The following is a 19,481-nucleotide window of genomic DNA, read 5'->3' as shown; positions in this document are numbered from 1 at the left end:
GAAGTGTGTGTTGATGTTCAGAAGGAGAGACTTGCCAGATTGCTGGTAACAGGCGGAAATCCAAAGCAGTTCAGATGGTACAACCTGTGAGACAAGTTGGTTTGTCTCCTATGTGCCACAGGGACCCACAACACAATAGGGAAGGGAGCCTGAAGAGTCAGACCCCGTCGAGAAGAGAACAGAGCTCTGGATGCACTGAACAGGCAAGGTACATTTCTGGGTTGGTTGTTTATTTTCTAACAGAGAAAGTTGTTCAAGAAAAAGACTTGTGAAATAACTGACCAATTTAAACCAAATTTTGAGGCCATTAGCCAACTAATTCAGAACGTGATTGTATCACTACCATGTAAGTGTGATGTGTGGAACAGTCCAGCTGCTAACAGTTGTATTTCACTACAACTGTTTCTACTGATAGAATGCCAAATTGGATGACTTTCTGAATAAAAAAATTGGTTGTCGGTAGCAAAAGCACCATCAAAAACAGTGCATCTATATTTGTCCTTACTGGAAAACCCAGCTGACTAGGTTATGTCGTGTGACAGGCATAGCTTGAAGCCTGCAAAATGGACCTTACAGTAACCATTCTCACTGCAGCAGCCCAAAAAGGCTTTTAGTAACTGTAAGGCGCTCTCACTAAACAGCTCAAATTTTCAAAAGGTCCAGTCCTCCATTGAGGAAAACAGAATATAGTACAAACCATGCTGGCAATGTGAAGTCCAAGTCATCCATCATGGCCTTCGAGCCTGTGCCTGTCTTAATTTTTCTTATAATCTAATGTGGGCTTCCATGTTCTCAGATGCAAGGCTGATTAACAAACGGTACCGTTCTGTCCAAAGTTCGGAAATCACTTTTGGGTCACCTGGACATAGGAGTTAGCTATTTGCTCAATAGAAGCAATGATTAGGTATAAAGTGTAAAATGGTACAAAAAATACAGTTGAACTTTCTAAGGTGTTTGCATTTCCATTCCTATCATCTCGGCACCTGGGAAATATCTAGCAAATAAATGTTCTTTCTCCAATAAGAATCCTGGAAAGAAACTAGGCTCTAAGAAATGCTTTCATTTCCTGGTGACATTACTCATAGATTTTTATCAAAGCCTGGCAAGAACATATTTTCTACTTGTAACAATGCAGGGCTCGTGTACCGAAATCCATTTCCACAGAGCTCATAGCCATTCTCAAAGGTACTGCAGTTAACATGGGGTAATGGAACCAATGGGGTTCACAGATCTGCACTTACTCCTCAGATACTAGTGAGATCAAACATACATTTCCAAGATATCTCATATTCATGGGTGGGCATTGACCTGAAACCCTCAAGCTCTTTTAGGTGCTTCTGGTACCTTGTTTCAATATGTGAAATAACTACTTTGACACCGAGAGCACCAACTGTCAGGACCACGGCTGTTCTCAGCAGCAGCTCCTGCATTCAATGTTGACTTCTCTGTTGAGGAACTGACCATTTTAAAACTACTGGTCAGTGTAAATTTAGTCAGTTGTGGTTCTTTTTGGAACTTCTGACCCAAAGCCACTTTTTACAGACTGCCCAAAACCAGTCTTTCATTCCTTGATTTTTGAGTCTGTGTGTGGGGAAAAAAAAAAAAAAAAAAGAAACCTGCTGCACATCTGGCTTGGGAGGTAGAACTGTCTCAGAGAGCAACATCTGCCATGCTCAGCACTAGGGCTCACTAGAATCATAGAAGAATCATAGAATCATTAACCTGATCCCAAGTCTATTCAGTCCCAGATTACACATTTACAAGACAGAATGCATTCAGGAAACTTTTTCTGAAGACTCATAACATCTGGAAAAGGCTCGACTCACAGTAGCAGGACAGCAGGCTCATCAACAAGAGATGGTTGACTTAGTAGAAATCACATTGCCAACCTCAAGAAAGCATGAGATTTTTATAAGCTTGCACAGAAATTCTCCTAGTTATGCAACAGAACTTGGTGACATCTCTTTGAAAAATGAAAGAAAGCTTCAGCAGATTTTCTAGCAGGACTTTTTCAAAATATAACAAATCAACTTCAAAAGTCTGACAGCAGGTTTTAACAGATATTTTTGAAAGATCATTTAGTTGTTCTTTTTCCTTTTTAGTTGTGCGCATAAAATTCCAGCGGGAACTGAAATATTAGATGAACTTTTTATAGCCAGAGATATACTAGGACTAAAACAAGTATCATAGGGAAATCCTAGCTCACTGAATTAAGAGATGAAACTACAACAAAGCACTCACATATTAAAAAAAAAAAGTTTAGAATAGGTAATATTCTAAAGCAGCTACTAGAAAGGAAGTGCTCAGCAAGCTCCCCAGCACGCTTATTCTGCACACGATTTATTTTGCTTTCAAAGTAGACTTCCTGACACATTAAAATAAGCTATTTGAAGAAACTTTCAGAAAGGAGTGTAGACAGACATGCATATACTCTTCCTGAGGCGTACCGCAGCCTCTCACACCCAACCTGCTTATCACTGCATCCAACCAGATCTCCTGGCATACCTGCGCACATAAGCATCACTAATCCACTTCAGTCAGAATAAGCCAGCGCAGCTTACAAGTTTAAATTCTCAGCTAAGCAGATTCATTTTGCCTGAAACAGATTAGGAAGCACTCGCACAAGCAGTTCCACAAACAGATTAGAGACGCGAACAATCTCCTTCAGCATGGGGACAAGACAGGTGGCACGCAGCTGTAACCTGCGATCAGCCCAGCTGAACCTGAACTGAATGCCCACTGCAGCCCAGCAACGTCCACCTGGGAAATGAGTAAGAGCTCACTTCAGATTCACAGTCTGTTCTGTTTCACAGCTTCCCCGTGTTGATAAGACCCATCAAAAGTGAATCAAGGACATCACCCCTAGTCTTAGAAAGTAGCTGGCATCTACAGCCTACGAAGTCTGAGACATAACACATATCTCAGAAATCATAAGAACCATACAAGTGATGTTTAGAGATTAACTGCTACCACTTGTCTTATTTAAGCAGAGAACAAGCTGTAAACACAATTAAAATGTTAAATATTTTCCAGGGGACAAAATTTTTTAATTGTTATTTTTGTTTGACAAATAAATGAGGAAGAGTACTGGTCAACTGGAATCTCCAGAAAGTTCCTATCTCACTATCCTAATTCGTGGGCTTCCTGCTTCTTTGGCAGTCACTTTCATAATTGAGCGTCCTGAGAAAGCTCATGAGGACAGATAATTTCAAGGGGAAGAAAAAAAAAAATGTCCATAAATATATCCAGATAGCAAACTCACCACAGAATTTATTACTTGGCCAGAGTGCTTAACTCCCAAAACAGTTTTAAAAGATTTTTTTTTTATAACTTCCTTAAATCATTAAAATAACATCAGAAGTTTAACAAAATATAAGCCAAGTCTGCATATACTCTGAAAGCATAAGCAAAGACATCACCAATCCCTTCATCAGTGGCTTCAAGAAGATGTGCCATGCAAGGGCATATACATTCCACAACTGGAACTATGGAAAAGAGTCTTTCTAAAGGTAAAGGATTTAGTATTTTTGCTACCATTATGTTGCATTCACATATGTCTGCTTCTGTCCTGGTACCACTTCTCGCTATTCACTTCAAGAAGGTCTGAAAGAACAATTTTGCCCTAGCATTATTCATCTGCAAGTAGAAAGCAAAGCGATCAGTTTATACACAGGGAGAGCCTGAGATGCAGACATACAGACAGGACAGCTAAACCACTCAGACTGATGACCAAAAATAAGGAACTTAAAAGCTAAACCTCCGAAACCTATTACAAAAAAACCTTATCCTTTTCTAAACACCTTCCATGTTAACAAGACTGTGCTGAACCATCCAATGAACAACTGGGTGGGAGAGGCGGGTACTTCTGTACTTAGAACATCCCTCAAGGAACTGAACATCATCAAGGACTTTCCCACCCTTTTTTTTTGTGTTGGGGTTTTTTTTGTTTGTTTGTTTGTTTGTTTTTTAAACAAAGCAGGGATGTGTGGGAGAGATTAGAAGGTAAGATACTTCATGAAGATGCAATAAATTTAACATGATTGAAGAATTAGGAATTTTGAGCTACAAAAAAGAGTACCATTGTTCAGGAGTACATGCTGCTCTTATCAAATCCTCATCACTAAGCAGCAATGGGAAAGATCACAACTGAATGCAGAAACAGCCACAGACTTTTGATATTCACAGATGTTGTAGTACAGTAGATGAAATAAAACACAGGTCAATCTATGCCAACTGAATCTCTGTGTTCCAGCAGCAGCAGTGCCATACACTATTTCAAAAGTGACCTGGAATCAGCCACCCATTAACACAAAACCCTCAAAAATCAACGCTTGTACATCATGCATTCATTCATATTTTATAAAGGACTTGTTACTGTAAGTTTACAAGATATGATGAGAAGTCCAAAATATCGGAAGAGAAGATTCTTTGTTTATTCTGAAAAGTATCTGCAGTTGGTTTTGAGCATTCATTTATTTGCTTATGTAATGACCTTGGTGACTGTATGCTTCAGTAGTAATGAATGTCAGCGGGGGTAGTGAAAGATAATAAAGAAGTGGCATGTAAAAGCTCCACCCTATCTTTTGAAAGAAAATCTGAGGGGGAAGAAAGACTGACCTATCTTTCCAAGTGTTAACATATCCTACAAAAGGCTCTAGCAGGTGAATCTATCCCTGCTTGTTCACATATTACATTTACCATTTCCACTACAAAATACCCCACAGCTGAAATGCTCAGTACTGCTCGGCAGCCTTAGTGCATTTCTGAAAAGTCTGTTCAAGTCCTTAGGATCTGCAGGAGTAGAACAACCACAGAGCTTGCTTCTTAGTATACATGTATCACCTCCAAATTAGTTACCAATAAGCTTCATACCTAGCACATAAACATTAAATCCAAATGCAGATGCTTTCATTTGCCCTTCACAGGACAAATCCTTTCTCCAAGTACAGGTTTGACAAATAACTAGGATCTCCCACTGTCGATACACAGGTACCTTTCCAGAGAGAATGAGCCAAGTGGCTCTTGTACAGCAGAGTCCATCATTTATACTGCCTAAAGGACAGTATTTGCTCAACAGAATTTGCAAATCTCAGACCAAGAAGAGAAGGAATATGTAAAATCAAGACAGACAATCAGTTGCTTGCAATAGGATAGATATGCTGCTTATAAGTTCCTCCACTACTGTTTAAGGAAATTAGAAGCAGTAACACAGGAAAGTGGGACTTTATGAGATCACAGCAAAACTGTGTTTTTAAAAGAAATTGGAAGGTGAAGGTAGAAGCTGTGTGTCACAACACAGAATATTCCAGGCAGATGTGGCAGTGTAAAATGAAGTGAAGTAAGCATAAAGGGATAGCAAGGAAAAGAATGTCAAGAGTAGAATAAATTGGACAATATAAGGTCTCAGACGAGTTATAGATAATTCATTACTAGATACAGAGTAAACAGGATCAGATCTGTTCAGTGCCTGTAACCAAGAAAGTGCATTATTGATCTACTGTATTATGCAGGGCTTGGAAAAAGACGACTTAGGAGTAAGTGTTCCAGCATATCAATTTTTATATTTAGTAACAGCTGAAACAAGCAGAAATGGACACTTCATAACATTAGTACTTGACTGTTTATTTTATGCTTCGAGATAAATTGGCTTTGTGCACCCAGAAGAGGAACTCTGTCATAAAGGCCAAGAACTCAATTCCTTAATTTAATAATATTTAAAGCTTCTCTAACAATGGAGATGAAGGGAATCCAAGCAGCATTGTCCTTGCAGCATATTATTGATACTGTTAGGACAAGACTTTCATAATGGAAACGAACAATTAAGATGTTAAACTAGTCAGTCAATGAAGTTCACCAACTAGACTAATTAAGGTCTAAAGTAGTTGCAGTGTTTAGAAGCAAGTATTTTCAGAAAGTCTTTATCTCTCTGAACTCCTTCGATTTGACATACCCAACATATGCTTGTGTAAATCTGTGTACAATCCTGAAACGTCAAGGCTGCTAAAGCACAACCCAAGTTTCACATCATATGAAAGCGGCAAAAGTCTATTCACCTTTGTATGGGACTCTTAGCAAGAGCCAAGTTATTTGGATCCTGTTGTAGATCTGTCACACCAGCTCTAAAGAGAGTTATTGACCAAGTAAATGAGCAAAAACAAATTCAAGACTAGAAGATTACAAACAACAGGCCCTCTCATTGTGACTAGTAGAGACAAAAATTTGACCTTGGGACAGCAATCAATTTTATAGAATTAAAAAACATGAAATACCAAAATAATGCCTTTTTGAATTCTACCTGAGAAAATGCAAGGACTGTACTACAATCTTTGCATGAAAATTAAATCAAGTGTTCTGTTTGTGATAGATTTTGCCTGATACGAGAAGCTTTTTGCCAGCCATCAGTACAATCATTAATATAAACCAACTAAGAGAAGACAGAAGTCTTCATGTATTAGCAACACTTGCCTGTATTTACTGTCGTAGTAAGCTTTTACTGTAGAAAATAGCAGACTTGTGGTTCTAGGCATATCAGTCCTACTACTGTGATAGATGGCCTGTCAAGATACAATAACCACTGTATACTTACACATTAAAAAAGAAGCCTAAATTTATATAGCAGTAGTACCTGCCTTCCTCAGCATCAAGGATATCTTCACTGGCCATCTGAGAACTTGCTTTTTAAAACCAAAAGTATAATTGCATTCAAACAGCATGAGTAAATGCACAAAATCTGTTATTTGTGAATAGAAGTGGTTAAATAAAGTGCAAAAATACCAGTGTGTCGTTACTGTTCCCTCCTCAAAAAATTATGCCAACTACAACTGCAAGTGAAGTTTGATGCCATCTGTCACCTAATTACACCTTATATAATATATGTCATCAGGACATTTACCATAGCCATCACTCTGCAAGTGATGGCACAAGATTTAAGTATTCAGCTACCTACATTTTCCTGCTCATGGAACCAGTCACAAATATCTGTAAAGCTGCATGTGGCTAATACAAAACCTTTTCAGATGCAATGGCTAAAATAAATTGATAACAGACAGCCAATGAACTGCCATCACCTTTTTCTTTCTCGGCTATTCCCACAAGCAGGTACTTCTTTTATGCATTATTTTCTACAGTTCCTACACTTCGAATTTTAATTCTGAGAGTCAAAGATCAACTTACACGCATTGGAATAGCATCCACTTCCTTCAGCATGTGAAGATCTAGCAGATGTAGGAAATTTTAAAAGTGTGCTTCTTGCATCAGCAGAGAAGAGAGGACATTAAGAGCCTGTTCTATAAGTTACAAGAATCTAATGCCACTGGCTTTTAGCACTTCTGCAACCCACTATTCCGCAACCAGCCACTCTGTGCACTAACACCGAATGAGGCAGCCTCATCTACTGACTTGTAGAGAAATCAAATCCTGCGCCCACTTGCTGCTGCTGGCACATTCAGTACATCAAATGACAGCTGAAGTGCTTGGTACTTCTTAAGACTTTGTTGTGAGAACTTCAATATGTTTTATCCTGAATTTGGCTGGATCTATATAACGAAGTTTACACTGACTTAAAAGTAGACTGACTTAAAATCCCCAAAAATTACACTGACTTAAAATCCCCAAAAATGTCCTGATTAAATTCTTTCCAGAGGCTCTGCACTCCCTTAGCTCTACTCTTTACCTGTTTTACAGTCTGCTTTCATGTTTAATTTTCCCTTTATTTGTACAGTCTGAAAAAAATATCAGATTCTTCTCTGTTCAAGAAGAGATGAACCTTAGCCACCCATAGCAAAGCTGAGAATAAATAATAGCTGTTAGAAAATGCCAGACTACCCTGCTGTGTATTGGCTGACCAGGACGTTTGCATAAAAGCGCTCACCTCTCTAATGGAAAACTGCCTGCTCTACGCTATAGAGTCCTCTTACTCTTAACGTGCCATCTCCTCCCTTTACTCATATGTGATGCAACAACTAAGGGACAAGATCTGGCTTGGCGTGTTTCGAGAAAGCATAGTCACTGCCATAAAATGAGCTAATGTCTCTGATACGTCAATACACTTTTTGTATCTTTGTTCTCTCAGAACAGGGTTCATAGCTGGTTTTTGTTTGGTGGTAGTGGGGGCATTGTTTTGTTTGGGGATTTTTTTAGATGCCATGGGATCATAAAGGATCTGAAACATTCCAAAACCCAAGTAATTTTTGCTATCTTTTGCTGGCCACTGAGTCAATGTAACAGCTCAGAACCATTAAATGTAGTTTCCAATAAAAACCACTCTGCTTCTTTGCCTACCTTTTTCCACAGATAGAAGGCTGCTATTTTACTTTACTTTATTTACAAAAGTAAAGGTCCGCAAGCAACTTGAAAGTGGAGTACTTCTGGGGAAAAAAAATAAAATACTTTCACGTAAACAACTAGCATTATAGAATAGCAAAAGGATTAATGTTATACGTTGTATAAAACAGGTTTGAGGAAGCCTAGAATTCGAGACTGAAACATAAAAATCCATTATGTTCTTCATAAAAAAAGATGCCTCTTCTGCAAGTTTGTCCACAATAGAAGTTATGGTCACCAAATGGCCAGGAACTTCTCAGTCTGGGAAAGATTACTCCACATTTCTAATAAGAATCAAACTGAGAAGTGGAAATTTTTTGTCTCTTCAGGATGACAATTATCCTTACATGCAGTATTATTTTTCCCCAGAATTCTGTGGGTTTAGAAGCTCTACAAAGATGAAGTACAGCGAAACCATGTTACCTACTCATTCTTCTAAAGAAAAAAGTGCCGGGTGTGCAAAATGTTAAGCTGAAACCAGGACAAGAAAGTACTTAAAAATTAACCTGCATACAGGCACCAGTGCTCCCATCTGATCATAAGAAATTTTTAAAGGAGAAGCTACTAATGTATATGTACACATAAGCAAGACAAAATAATCTTGGTTACAAAAATGGAATGAGAGAGGAGTGTAGACCAACAATACTTGCAAAACTTAATCGGTTTGTAACTGCCAGTTGTTGCTGCTTTCTTGAGCTCCAAAACAAAAACTGACACCAAGTTAGCTGCGAGTAGATATATAGAGACACATAGATATTTAAAATAAATAGATATATAAATAAAATTGAGCATCAAACGGGCATAAGGAGCAAGCAGAATCTATCCCCATTATTCACTTGAATTAGGTTAAGTGGCTTGCCAATTCAGGTTTTGTTTCAAATTCAGCTGGCACACCATACTAATTCCAATGCCCTGCACTGACTTAGCAACACAACTTGTACATCTTAAGATCTTGAATTGCTCATGTTATGCAAGGTATCTTTCTAAGTAGAGAAAAGAATTAGTGACCAATCTTTCATCAGTAAATTACCACTCAAAATTAGAGGTTGTTACAGCTTTAAGAGAAATAAATGACAGAACTGCTTTCCCAGTTCCCATACTACCCCTCAGTACATGTTTTCTAGCTGTTTCCTTTCTTCCTCAATTTATGCCACCTAACCAAAACCTGCTCAAGAAAAATATTTTGTTGTCACTCCAGATACTGTGAGAAATAGCTGTGGCTGTGGGCGGAAAGCAGATGGAAAATGCTTTTGTATACATTAAGTTATGACATGTTCAGGAAGCCTCTTCTACTCCCCATCCTGAATTTCAAGTATGGGCATAGGCGTTTGGAGGAAGGAAAGGTGTAATCTGCATCCTTCGGGGAGACTGGAGGGGGGAAAAGGGACAAACTGACTATTACTGACAACTATGCATCTGGGAGCCAGCACAGTGGGAAGTGGAAAGCAAACAATGGAAGTGACCAGGCAAGCAGATGGAGCCAAAAAGCTTGGGGGGAAAAAAATAATCAAGTGACAGCTGCATTAGTTGGCACATAGTCCCCAATGGTTGGCAAAGACGCTACACACATACTTGTGAAGAAGCGGCACAGAAGAAACTGAAGCAATAAGGTCCCTCCTCCTGTAAAGAAGAGGCTACAGAGGCCATTTTGTTAAAAAGTGTTAAAAAGATAGGAATCAGACCTAAGTTTTATCCCAACTCCAGATGTAAGAATCTAGGTGAGTCACTATCTTCCTCGTGCCTTATTTCTCCAGCTATACCAAGTGGGAATCACCTTTTTACGGTACTTGGAATACCCATACAAATGTTTTGCCACCTTTCAGCCACTGGAGGCTTAGTATTTCTTTGTGCTCTTCCCACAAAGGAAATACTATGTGGAGAAAATGTGATCTAGTGGGAAAGCAGCTGAATTCAGTCTGAGGAGACTTGGTTTCCACACTCAGATTTGCCAGGGGCCTGAAGAGGGACCTTCAGCCTCTTCACTTCCAGAGTCTGTTTCCCCATTTATAAAGTGAGATTTATTACGTATACTTCCCTGCAAAAAGGCTTTGAAAAAGTGAAAGGTAAATAAAGGATCAAGAATCTCATTGCCTTGTCAGTCCAACTTCTTCCTGCCCAGGCATTACAATAGAGTCTCACGTATCAATTTTTGCCCTCAGGGCCTATCACCATGCCCACAGAATGCAAACAAGGTGTATTTAGTGAGGTATTTTCTATCCTCATTATTCAGTGGAAGTTTCCAGGGTATATTTTATTATACATATTTTCTAGGTTGCTCAATGCTATGGTATGTATGTACATTTCATAGTTAACTGCTTTATCTTAGCAACAAACGTAAGGTGAAAGAGTTATTTTGTCTCCCTTCTGCAGATAGGCCTGCACAGACTTCAGCAAGGTTGGACTACATTGGACTTCACTGTGATATCAAGCTCCTGTGAAACCCGGACTTGTATCTATAGCAATATCAGAGTTCAAAGCACAGCTACACTACAACTCTGACTGTTCAAATTCAATTTTTTGAGTGCTACACCTCTTCCCTCTTCTTTTCACTTTTTGCACCCATCACCAGTTCCCTGTGCTGCTGATGTTTCTTTTTCCTCTAGCATTTTCCCATCGCAGGAGGGCCCAATGACCAGGCTAACACCTGGCCGTAAAACAAAAAAAAAAAAACCAAAAAGTCAAAAGATCATGAAGTCTGTATGTTAGGCTTAGTTAGACAGATGAGAAATGAAGAAACACACACACGTGCATTATCAGAGCGAAATTTGATGAGGGAGATTTAAACCAGCATTTCCTTCTCCTCAGTACAGCATTGTACCAAGAAAGCACAGAGTAACAGAGGAATGAGGACTCTAACCACTTGTTAGGATATCAGCTAGGAGGGAAAGCTGTATTTTAGTCCTGCTCTTTCTGCATAGTTGTCGAATTTTTGAGAGAGACCTGGAAATAACGCAGGGAGCAGATTCTGGTACTTGGGCATTTCTTCCCCAAACTCAAGGCAAAGTACACCAAGTCTGCAAAATCACATTCCTTCTTGTTTGCTTTCCCCCCTTCATCACACAGTGGCCTACACACCACAACAGGGCTGGAAAATGCCCCCACCCAAACAATTTCTCAGCACTCTTCTAGAAAAGGGAGGGATATATGTCTACACCCTTGCAGGACGAGGAAGCAACTGAACGAGGCCTCGAGTGCTCTAGCCATTACCCTTTCTTGCAAAGGGTAGGTACTACCACTAACACCATTCTGGAAAAACCAAGTCCTGTTCATTTAGGCTCCCATCATTAGGGAATAGCTCTGTGCTCTGCATCGTGAGCCAGCAGAGATATCTAATGCACAGCCACTTCCAACAGCCTCAGTCTGCAATATTAGAAACATTCTTTTACAGTAGTAGCTTTATGTTTCTAATATAAGGAGAAAATAATCCCTACCCCTCTGCACACGTTACTTTCTTATGTAGGATCAGACATTTGGTAAGAATACATACAGCAAACACAGCACAACTGAGACAGTCATCCTCCTTCTCGCTAGGTCCTCCTCAGAGCCACTGCAGGTTGGGGAGAAGGGAAAGGAAGGGAGGAGGGGGGAAAAAAACCAAGACAAAGTGGCAGGCAGGTTCAGGAGCTACTGTAGGTCCCTTAGAGATGCCCAGAGAATGGGGCAATGAAATCTGCTGACTTCTAGATGCTGAATGGCAGTATCGCAAGTAAGAAAAAAGCCTTAAAAAAATACTTTGAAAACAGTATTGCAGGCACACATAAAGAGTGCATGTGTAAAAGAGAAGGTTATAACCTTTCATTAACTCAGATTCATCTGAATAGTTTTTAATATAGTGAACTCTTACTGACTCATCCTGAAGTCTAAGATCTTGCTATGATTTACCTCAGAGCAATTTTTTATTGTCAGTATTAAGTTGCTGATAAAAATGAGGGATTTAAAACATAAGTGCTGACACAACCCTAACTACAGAGCTCTGCACAGCATAGTGGCATAGCTATAATTGAAAAGACAGCCTACATCAAGTAAAAAGCTTCATTGCAAACCTTTTTAGTGGATCAATACAATATCATCAGTGACATCTCAATAGGGAGGATAAAGGAAAAAAGGGGCTTCTTATGGAATTAAGAAAAATCATATGTATTAATAAAAAAATTTATACCTTTTGAAGTCCGTGGAGAATAAGTTGTTAAATTTACAATTTAATTCTAATATTATCCACAAAGCATAACATACCAATATCCAAGGTGTTTGTTTCTCTTTTTCTCTTGCACTACAGTATAACTGCAAAGATAGTTAAGGCAACAGATAAAATGCTACTAAAACTGGAATAAAAACAGTGCTGGGGAAACAACTGATTGAAAGCTTCAGAAGAGAAGCTTTAAAAAATATACAAGAAAAAAAGTCTTTGCAATCACTTTACCAAAACAGCGAGCGGAGTATAGCATTCTGCTTACAAGGATGTAAGATATTTTTAAGCCACTAAAGTGTTGCAAGAATGACCAGAGCAGTTCATACTGCATCAGCTTTATTCTTGATGTGTCCCCGAATACCATCTACTAAGGTGGAAAGTCAACAAGCTCTAAGTCACGGCACAAAATCCCAAAGAATAAAGTCTGGTACTTAGCAAAATGAAAATTCATTCACAGGAACAGCAGGAACATTAAGCTGCCAGTAGGTAAGAAGTTTCTTGGAGGGCCTTTCAAACCAGCCAAGCCAAGCACGCATGTTCATTTTTGCTCCAGTGATATTACTGCTCAAGAATCTGAAGATCTCTATTGCTGCGATGACATTTCGCTCTCCATGGCTCATTGCTGTCTTGTGTAATTTAATGAGTAAAAATCGACCTTTTGGGGGGGGGAGAATTGGGGGAAGAGTTATTAAGATTGTATATGAAAAGTTGGTTTGATTAAAATTGACAATATTTAATTTGAACCCCAGAATCTCGTAGTCTTTAATACTATTAACAGGATTGTCTGTGTTGTAGCACTTGTAATACCATTTGTAAGAGACTGATTGTACTCAAAACACGACTTGTGATGTCAGCCTGTTGGGATGAAGAAAAACTCTACCATTCTGGTAAACCATCTCAATTAGTCCCAATTAGGACTTTTGGGAAATCTCATTTATTTCTGAAATTGATCTTTTTTTTCTAAATTCAGCTTTGAGCAAGAGGACATTGCAATGGTTTTACTATCTCTTACATTGCTGCTGTTCTCATAATGACAATATTGATGGCAGTAACAGCATTTTACCACAAAATGTTACTATTTACTGGGTTGTCATCACTTTTCCTGTTTTGCCAACAGCAGGAAATAATTTTATGTGCTGCTGTTTTAAAAAAAGTAAGAGAGAAACCACTTTAGCTTGACAAAGACCAAGGACAATCAAAATACTAATATAAAAAGGAATCTTTAAAGAGTTAATAGGCGACAATGCGACGAATGCTGGATTAGGGCTCTGTGGCACAGAACAGTGTGCATGAAGAGAACGAGCGGTACGATTTAGCTCTGAATATAGTTACAGTTGAACCTCAAACTCGGGGTTACAGCATGGGTGCAATCCTGTGCTGCACTATGCAGATGGTCTGACTAGATAATCATAATGGTTCCTCTGACCTTAAAAACCTATTTGTCCTTTCTCCCTCTGCTCCATTCCTCAGCATAGTCTCTTGTCTCCCACACACAGAAGGCTTCCTCCCTCTCGGTGCTGCACCCTTGCCACCTCACTCAAGCACCACACCAAGGAAGGTTCTCTGCCTCCTGATTATTCAGGATAAAAGGTCTGTTGGTATTTAAAGTTAAACTTATTCCTTAGGGTATTCACAGTCCATTTTACCCTCTCTGCCCTTCTGATTACAGCAAGGCATCTTTTCTGAATGCGTAACATCATGCCCCTCCAGTCCCTCCCCCATAAGTCTGTAAGACTTTCACTGTTAAGCTGCTGGCAGACAGGACAGCCCACCTATGCTGAGAAGGACCAGTTTAAAACAAACAAAAACCCACCCCATAAATCAACATTCATTCATTCATAAAAATCATAGGCCACCATACTTGGGAATTCAGCAAAGTCTTCTCTACAATTACGCTAACCTCTTAACCCAGAAAGTGGATGTAAGATGGCACAACTGAAGATGTTCCAAAAAATATATATCTGCTCGCTCAGCTGAAATACTTCATGCCATAGTTACATGCCATGTTACTTGGTTTTGTTGTGCCATACAAAAAATATGGGAAGTAGGTATATCTCCACAGGAAACAGAAGTTAGGAACTTTTAGTCTTCAGCAGCTGTACGACATAACATTTAAACATGAAAATCCATTTACAAGAAGAATTAATCTTAAATTTACTAAAGGTCTTGACCTAAAAAGGCATAATTGTGCTTTTTTTATTGGATATATCTAGATTTATATTTTCTCTTCATTCTACCAAAAGAAGGCTTTGATTTTTCTTTTTCTTTTCTTTTTTTTTTTTTTTAAAAACATTATTCTTAGCAGAGCTAAATTTAGCCATGTGGGAGTTACCAGGTTCCTTTTAGGCACATTAGGACTGCTATCTAAAACGCAGAATTATGATCACAAATTTTATTTCTGAGAAAATGAAGCCTGACATTCAGATCCCATGATAAGCTTCTAATGACACCAATTTGAAGGGCAGCTGGAAACAAACAAGAAAACACAAATCCCAACTCTAACTCTGGTGTGTGTATATAAATACACACACATACACACTGCATGTTATCTGCAAAAGCAAAACCAGAACTGTGATTCAGCAGCTGTGCAAGATTCATACACACACATATAATAAGAACAGTGGCTTACTGCAAGGTGTTCCACCCTCCAATAAAATCCCTGCCTGTTTCTAGTTCCTAATAACTTACTGCTTCTCCCCTTAGTATCCCATCTTTAGCTTCCTCAAGTCTTCCTCCAATTTTGTGCAGGACTCCTATTCCCCCCCCCCCCCCTTAAACATTTCTTCTTCTCCACTACTGGTACTTTTCCAGTTTGAGATGAGGGCTAAACATATAAGAATACAGTCATCTACATTCTTATAAAATAAGCATGTCTGACAAATTCTGAGGTGCAAGATACACCATGCATCCCTTTTCACAGTCACATTATTTTATTCTGGACTTAATTCAAGTTAGGTTTAGATGAGGCCCTAAAATGATCTGCAATTGCCCGTAAACTAGTATTTGTTCCTAATGAAATCACCAGGAAGGTGGGGAAGCTATTAATCAATCTGGTCAATTCCTCATTAAGTAATCAGGTACAGAAGCCCTCAACTGATCTGGAAGGTCAGGGAGAGTGAGAAAAGCAGTTTAGAAGATCATTATCTTTTGTCTTTAGCTACACAGGCATTCACAAATAGCAAAGCGCTCGCTGCAGACTATTGGAGAGAGTTTCACTCCACAGTTCTGCGTTAGAAACAGACTTTGCTCATTGCCAATATCCCAACCCTATTATGTGAGTTAAGATCACTAGAAATAACTTACTCGTGACCTAGCTATGTTGCTCCCACAGTCATGCAAAATTTCACTCATTTTCTAGCCTTGCCCCTTCTCACCCCAATCCAAAACACCCCCAAGTATGGTGCAGACAGCGAAAATCCCAGGTAACAGCCTGACCCCCGAACTGCTCCCCTGCTCAGCCACTCTTTCCCTGAAACCATCTGCTCCTCGGAGCAAGCGCTGCCCAAGTGAAAGCCGAGACCCTGCTTGCCCTGCCACAGACTAGCTGGGGAGGCTGAGCTGCTTCTACTTTCAGTGGAGACTGACGATGCCATTATAACGTATGTTTTCTGCTGATGATGCCATTACAATATACGTTTTCCATGTCCAGCTCTTCATCAAGTACTACCGATATCACTGTAACGCTGTCAGAAGGGAATGAAGGTCTATGCTCCATTTCCAGAATACAGAGAAAATATTAGAACTTCTCAAACAAAGGGCTGAAATATTTCAGAAGTGTTACACAGTGATTTTTTTCTCTTAATTTTTGCAAAGAGATCAGTAAACAGAAGTATGGGGTTTCTCCTATTGGTAACAAGCATTTGCAATCTGGTAACACCTCCAGTTCCCCTAGAAGCTAGTATGGTTATGCAAAACAACACATGCACACAAAAACCTAGTACTATCACATTTCAGCAAAATCAAATTAAACTAGACTGGTTAAAAATTAAACTCCTTCCAGGAAACATCATTTTGTCAGTATTTCTCAGGGAAACACCTCTAAGAGTTCTGTTAAAGCAGGTAAAAAGTATATTAGCAGCACCGATTTTTATAAAATCGATATAATTCTCTCACATGCTTTTTTTTTTTAATAAAGGAATTTAATTTGTTGGAAGATTCCTTTCGCTGACACTTTGGGAGACACTTTAAACATGCAACATTTAGTCTACAAATTCATCCCACTAAATGGCGTGCACAATTAAATCAATTTTGGCAAATCTTGAGGCCTAATTACCAAGGTTGATTTTCAACGGTGAACATACCATTTAAGATAAAGGCAGTTTCTTTGCGACTTTAATATAGGTTTTTACTATAATGTTCAGCGTAATGTTTCATGGGCTCAAAGTTTCATTCTCATGACCATTTCTTTGGAAAACAAGTCCTTTTCAGGGCTATTGTAGCAGCTACCACTACAAATACCTTCTGGCTGAATAATATGATGGAAACTCTTGTTTTAAATCTGGCAAAGTGCTGGCTTTTGTTAGTTAGAGCACCAGTGAGGTGCCAGGACCTAGAGTAACACGCTGTACATAAGGAGTAGCTGCCCCACCTGCCCTGCACGCGACTGAGCGGTGGGAGTTTGGAGCCAACACTGGGGTGCAGCACGGGCAGGGCGGTGGGGCAGGGGCACCTCAGACCGCGTTACCCAAGGGTCACCAACACGCACTGGAGGCACTTTGACAAGTCTCCAGCTGAACTTTCAGACTGCTAAATCCAATTTCAATTATTCTGATACTACTATTCAATTAGTTCCATTACTCCTTCTGCTCCATTAGCGCAACAGTACTCCCGCAGCACATATTATCAGTATTTACTACCATTTTCAGTAGCATATAGCTCTCAACAGAAAGGCCCTTTTCTCTTCCCTGCCCTAGCTACAGTTTCATGGAGTTGTATGTTTTGCAGTGCAGTTTTGCACACAAAACACTACTATTTTACAAAAAGAGCTTATTTTCCATTTTCTCTGAAAAATCCAATTATTTCCAACTATTTTCCTCAGTGATTTACAAAGACTTTCGTCTTGAACTTCAGAACATAATTCATTAGCTCTTTATCATTGTGTTTAGAATCACAAAATACAGCAGATCACATCAACTTTCTCGCAAATACTTTTATAATGTACAACATCATGGTGGCAAAATTCCCATGTAGTATAAACTAACCTTGAGAAAGATGTATAAAAATGAAAACAAAGTAAAAGCAAACTATTTAAGCTTATTTTTCTCATCAAGTTAACTCCTTTAAATAGAAGTGATTTTTAATTATTCTCTCTCTTATGCCAACAGTTGCATTTCCTATTGCCTGGTAAGGTAATTTAAAGTAAATAGTTGAAACACTGTGAGATTGTTGCCTCCCCACACACCTTTTTCAAAGTCAAATCACTGAACTCAATAATCACTAAGTAAATTCTGCAACCCGAGCTCAGTGAAGTGCTACCCTCTACCACCATCACCACCTTTGAAGGCTACTCCTCTTCAGGTTCAAAAAACATGCTTGGGCTCGTTCTGCATCCCCAACACAATGACCAGTTCTTTCAGACTGAAAAAGCATATTGTATGCTGGAGAAATGGGAATCTGGGTTTCTTTTCACATGTATAAATTGGTGAGAGAGAAACCTAGTTTTGCAGAGGGACTCATGCTCATTTCACAATGTAAAACAAACAAACAAACAAAACAAAACTAAAAACCCAACCCAAAAACAACAAACCCAAACCAAACAGCTGAGAAGACTGAATGTCAAGCAATACACTACATGAACAAACATGGAAATAGTAGTATATTCTCATTAGGAAAATGGGGTAACAAATTATATGAGTGAGAATCAATTTTCTTTCAGTTACCTTCTCTGAGGTATAAATTAAAAACAAAATTAAAAACTACTTGTTTAAATCAAATATTTCTTGCTCACTGATTTTTATCAAGTGAGAACTGGCTGAAAGATCTCAACTTTTTAGTTTAGTTTAATCATCAGTAGGTTCGACAATTTCAAATCCAGCCAGCTTGATTTACTTCAGGCCACTTAAATCACTGTATATACGATCACTTGATAAATTGTTACATATTTGATCTTAGCGATTAGTTGTTTAATCGCCTATTGTACACGGCATACTGATGTCCTCAGGCCAAAGTGAGTGTCATCCTCTAAACTTCAGCATACTGAAGTTATCTTTTGACTGTTTCTTACTTCGAGGTCCATGTGAGACTCTTCTACTTCCTGATGCAATTTTTTCCCCATCAGTTTTCACTCCAAAATACACAAAACAACAACTGAAAGCCATTTTTAATAAGTCAATGGGTTTTTTTGTTTTTAAGTTTTCATTCTTATATGATATGGCACGTAACAGTGAACAAGCACTCAAATGGGCATCTTTACTCTTGCACAATAATGGATAAAAACTAAGACTTCTTTTGAAAGTGAAAATAATTAGGTACAAACTATTACTAACCACTGTAACATATTCTGTGCTGATACTACTCAGCTAACCTGGAGATGAACGGTGCACTACTTATCTTAAACTCTTAGAGCTTTTAGCAACACATTTCAATTTTATGAGCCTAAGACAGCTTGGTCCAAAAGGTAGACCCAATTAAGGTCCCCAATTTCATTCACTGGATCACAGCTCCTAATGACTTTTTCTACAGTAAAATCCATATTCTGATACAGAACAGGTTTTGTTTAGTTCGGTTTAGTTTGTTTTCTAATTAGAGCCAGATTTCTCCTTCCACAGCATAATATATTAACAGAAAAATACAACATTTAATAGCAATCCACAAAGAATTGTTGTATACTCTCCTCTAGGCACAGATTTGGACTACGTTTAGCATGGACCAAATTATCAGGAAATGCATAAAGCACACACATTAATGTGTTTTAAGTAGCTATCAGGAAAGGGGATAAGTTGACACGCATGAAGTTGACTAAGACAATTTC

At 38.8% G+C, this 19,481-nt stretch overlaps 1 protein-coding gene across 12 annotated transcripts in view; it reads right to left on the bottom strand.

Annotated features, from left to right (window-relative positions):
- Nucleotides 1-19,481, bottom strand: part of FBXW7 (F-box and WD repeat domain containing 7) — a 196,339-nt gene that overhangs the window by 119,836 nt on the left and 57,022 nt on the right. The window contains exon 2 of one of the 12 annotated variants that reach the window (XM_075500472.1): nt 8,281-8,366. The exons of the other annotated variants lie outside the window; for them this stretch is intronic. The gene's annotated coding sequence lies outside the window, so the exon portion shown is untranslated. The remainder of the gene's footprint in view (nt 1-8,280; nt 8,367-19,481) is intronic. 12 annotated transcript variants of the gene reach the window in all.

The sequence above is a fragment of the Mycteria americana genome, chromosome 4, assembly GCF_035582795.1.
Source record: "Mycteria americana isolate JAX WOST 10 ecotype Jacksonville Zoo and Gardens chromosome 4, USCA_MyAme_1.0, whole genome shotgun sequence".
Classification (NCBI taxonomy): domain Eukaryota; kingdom Metazoa; phylum Chordata; class Aves; order Ciconiiformes; family Ciconiidae; genus Mycteria; species Mycteria americana.
This window is presented reverse-complemented; position numbering and strand designations above follow the sequence as displayed.